Here is a 4986-nt window from a genome sequence, read left to right as displayed (position 1 = left end):
ATGCTATAGGACATTTGATTAACGGTGATGTAATAGGTGTGGTCGTGGACAAGGATAGTTGGTTAGTACATTGAGTAGGCCAGATTTGGGGTTTGACGCGAAACTGTTTGGAACGACGCCCATTCACGTAGGTTTGAAAGGAGGTCGATGAAGCTAACTTTGGCTAGTTTTGTAGAACGATCGGCTTAGGAAGTTGCGCAATGTCACTACTTCGATTGATAGCTTGATGTACCCTCTTGCGCATCGAACAAGTAGTTTGGCATTTGGAGCTTTGCAGACAAGTTTTCTACTTGCTTTAGAATGCGTGCACGGCACTGGAGTTGGCATGGGCACGGTCACCGTTTGGCCTGGCACACTGCTGGCTCGCCAGCGCATTGCCACACCGGCCGTGTTCCACCACCACGCCGGTGCACACGCATAGCTCTGGCACTACACACCAAGGCCGTCTGCCTTCGCTGCCGATGACGCACGCCGCTGCTGCTCAACCACCGCCACTGCCTGGCCTATCGTCGCTGCTGACTCACCCTACGCACCGAGGCGCAGACCACGTCTTCATGCCACCGTGTCGGTGATGCACACTAACCCTGTGCTACTGCCTTGGTTGCTTGCTGCCTCGCTAGCGCATGGGTCACCTCACCGGCTGATGCGCTACGCCTAGGCCACCGACTAAGCAACGCTGAGCCTTGTCCTACCCCGCTTTGGCCGTAGGCGCACTGGGTCCCATGTTCACATCACCAGTGGCCACGCATGGTACTGATTGCTAACTTCCCTTGGTTGCTCGCTCAAAGGACGTCTGCCTGCTCTGCCATCCCCTCCATGTCGCATCGCACTACGTCATTTGTCTGGCGTTGCCCGTCGCGATGGCACCATACTGCGCTCATCGCCTTGCCATAGTGGCCGTGCAGACAACCATCTAGGCACGTCCTGCCTATCCTGCTATTCCTGTAGTGGTGTGTTGGCCTGTTGCGTTGATGCCACAGACGGACCAAGCCAAGCCATGACAGGATCCCCTGCCTCCGCTATCTCCATGGCCACTGAGACGTTTCTTTCAAATTTGCCATGGTAGAGGTGTCTTGATTCAAATTGACCATGTGTTCGACTCTGCTAGGTAGCCTGCAGCCCTACCGACCCCACATCGCCGCCTGTAGTTCAGTCCCATGCTCCAATTTTGAATCACCGCTCGCCGGGTCCATAAGACCATGGTTTCCTGCGCCATCGGCTAACCAAGCAACCAAGGCATCTCGGTCCAATTCCTCGCGCTACTAGCCTCTCCTCCAGTCGGGTGTCACTGTGCTCGCCACATCCTAAGCCCTCCCGCCATATAGCAGTCCCTAGCACAGCCATGCCATTGATGTGCACCGCCGCACCACATTGTGTGCATGTGGCCAGCTTGGTTTGAGCCATCTCTGGTCGAGTCACTGCATCGTAAGGTTCCATGGTGAGTCACTGGTGCTCATCTGCCACTTGTTTGGCCCCGGCCTTGCTGACGTTCACTGGAACGGCACCACCATGCCTATAGGTCAACCGCTGTCGTGGTCCAACCTCCCTGCTACATCCTAGTTCGCGTTTCCTCCACTAATCGCTTCGCGTTCGCTCCTAGGTATGTGTCGGCTTGGTTATTGGGGCGGGGAAGGCCTGTTGTGGCTGGCGTAGGTTGCCGGTGCTAGCGCGGTCGCGCCGGTGCGCGTGCCTAGCCATAGGGGTGTCGTTGGTGAGAGGATAAGATTTTCTAAGGGTGCAGATGTAAAACTATAGACTAGCAAAATAGTACCATAGAGCTTGTAGCAAATACCAAATAGAGCAGGGACATTTTTGCAAGATGCCATCGCGCACGGGCTTTCCCCCGTCGCGGGCCATTGGCCGGCTGGGCCGTGCTTCTATGTGGGCCGCACAGTGGCCTACTGACATGCACAAGTGGGAAGGCGCGCTGGGCCAAGCCAGCGTGAGTGGGTTGAATGAGGAGGATTCGGTTTTCATCATTTCCAGTAAATAAGAAAAGCTTATTTGTTTTACTTATGGAGTGAGCTTTGATAAATCATAGTAAATTGCATAGTTGTCCTAAAATAGTGGAACTAATTTTGTTAGTTTCGCAAAAATAGTGTCTACTAGATAGTACAGTTAGATTGCAGTTAGCTATGCCAAGTATTGGGTCATAAATTCAAAACTAGAGCACTGATATGAGGTAGAATAATACTTGTAGGAATATTCGTGGGTAATTGCGGATAGTTATAGACACAAAAACTTTGCAGTAGACTTGTTAGGCTATTAAGTACTTTCTGTAAGTTTTGTAGTCTTAGAATGGGTTGTTAAATAAGACTATATATTGTCCTTGTTTATTTGTATATAGCATAAATCAGGGTTAGGAGTAAAGAAATACCGGTGGTGGCTATAATGATGATAAATGCTATACTTTATGTTCGTTGTCGATAACAATAGCTTAGTAGTTAAATCGATGTACTTCTATTTTAAGAGCTGCTATTGTTATATTTTTAAACGTTGCATCATCATTTCATGTAGATCATGAACTAGTAGATTTTGTGCCCGTCAGCGAGCCAGAGTACGACGAGGTGATCGAGGAGTATGAGGAGGAGATCTTTGCATAGGAGGACGCTTAGGAGCCTATTGGTGCTGACCCTGCTAACCCCGTGCCTGCCAAGGCAAGCCCCAATGCATAACCCATATTTTTATGATCACTGAATATATATATATATGATGTGCATTTAAGTTACATGCATTTTATGGAAACTACATGCATAAATATATTTACCTATGATTCCTACTAGTACAGGTCGAGTAGCTGCTATGCTCAGGATATCGATAGCATGAGTAACCTGCCATTACTCACAAATAGGTGATTAAATATGATTACTCATGATAAAATATTGGAAAGGAAAATAGTAACCGGGCAAGGATATGGATTGGGTACTGGTGGGTGTGAGGGGTTGTGTCCTGCGACCAACAGGGCATAGCTCGGTTACACTTTTTCCCTGTCTATGTTGATTAAGGACTGGTCGTTGCATATGACTCTAGGCAAGTCACAAATTATTGTCGTGAGCGCATACTTGGGTATGGGCATAGGGAAGGCTTGCTACACTCTTGTCGCGGATCCGGCTCTTTCTGGACTGACTGATGGGAAGAGGAGGTGGCGGAGGTCCTTGCACCACACTGAGTCTAGGACTCAAGGGTGGGGGCTTGGAGTTCAAGTTTGGATGGGGACCTAGACACCCGAGACAGGAGAGTGGTGGGTTAGTCCTGCTTGTGCCTGGCGTGCAAGCGGGGCGTGTGTTTTTGGGGCACCCAGCTGGGCACATTGATTCGCGAATCGCCGGGCGATCCGGTACGGCTTGTCTACGGTTTAGCACCGTAGTAAGAACTAAAAGTAGAAAAGGAGAAGAAATATAACTGATTGCTCAACCCTTCCTTGATAGTAGACAGGTGCTTATATAGACTGGCTAGATGAAAACTTAATACGGCTGGTAATAATAATACATCAATAAGGACTCACTATTAGTATTGCTTTCTAGCAAACCATAAAGCCTATCATATCCCTTGGAGTCGGGAAAGTATTCCCACTAGTCAGATAAGTCTTGCGAGTACATTGTGTACGTAGGGTTTATTTACCCCTATTGCAGGTAATGCTTGAAGAGTACCATTGTGTTGAGGATCCTTCTGGTGGGCTCAGACAGAATCCTTGCCCCTACCGCTAGATGTTATTTTTAAATTCTGCTGTTTATCATTCCAAACTCTAGTATTTGGTATTATAATAATGTACCTTTTAAGAAACTCTAATGTATGAAATGTACTTGTATTGTAACTCGTTCTCATTATTGGATCCTTAGGAAAAATGTGGATCTTTTGGGTTCTCCCTCAGGGTGTGCCCGACGGACACCGCTCGCTGTAGCTTGCTCTCGGAGTGCTTAGTGTCTGGTGGAAGAAGAGCGCTTCCATAAGTATGCTACTTTAGGTGGTTCTGCCACACATCAGCTCCACTTTTTTGCCCAGCTTTGCAAGAAGAGCAACAAGCTCAGAAATAGGCTGAGGGAAAAGCCAACACAACAAAAAACAAAAAGGGTACGTACCGACATGAGAAGCCTCAAGGGTGGAGAGATCCTCCACTTGATGAGCCACCTGCTCGCATAGCTAGGCCACCTACTCACGCAGCCAGGCACTCATGTCCTCTGTCTCCATCACTCGGCCTCGGAGCACGAGCACCTCTTGATCCGCCTCCAATCGAGCCCTCCACTCCACCTCCCGGGCCTTCTCCGCCAACTCTAGGGTGGCATGCTCTAGATCAAGGGCTGCCAAAGCCTCCTGAAGTGCCACCTTGGTGTTCACCTAGGACACCCGCAACTCTGCCTCAATCTTTGCCTGGCAGGCCCTTGCTGCCTCGAGCCCTTGCTCAGCCGCAGTCGCTTGCTCCTCTATACGCTACCCCTCCGCCTGTGCCATGGCCGCCTCGACCATCCGGTCTCAGGTCTCGTGGCAAGTGGACTCTGCCCGACGCTTGAGCTCGGCCATCCGGGCGTACTCCAACTAGAGGAAGTGGGACTTGCGAGATGACATCTTCCTTATTTCCTACAAAAGGCAAGCACGCTAAAAACAATTGATAAAGGATTAAAAGGGTAAAGGACAAGCACTAGAAATAGACCTCCATTGCGAGCTGCATGTCGCCCTCAACCAACTGTCATGCAAACAGAGCTTGCTTTCGGGCGCTTTCAAGCTGCACGGTCAGCTTGGTGAGTTCAAATACCGCGACATGCCCTTGCCCCCCAAAGATGTCCTAGAGCTAATGCTCCCAGGAGTCCCAGAGGATGAACCACGTGTTTGCTAGGTGCTTAGGGCAGGGCCACTCTAGGTCACCCTCCGGCACCTCATTGGAGGGCCTAGCCTCCAACCGTACCACCGCCAGGTCCCGCGGTGACACCATCGGCCCGCCAGAGGTTCCAGCCACCGACTGGACCATCGCTAGGCCCCGCGATGGCACTA

This window comes from Miscanthus floridulus, chromosome 8 (genome assembly GCF_019320115.1).
Source record: "Miscanthus floridulus cultivar M001 chromosome 8, ASM1932011v1, whole genome shotgun sequence".
NCBI lineage: Eukaryota > Viridiplantae > Streptophyta > Magnoliopsida > Poales > Poaceae > Miscanthus > Miscanthus floridulus.
Note: the sequence above shows the minus strand (reverse complement) of the source record.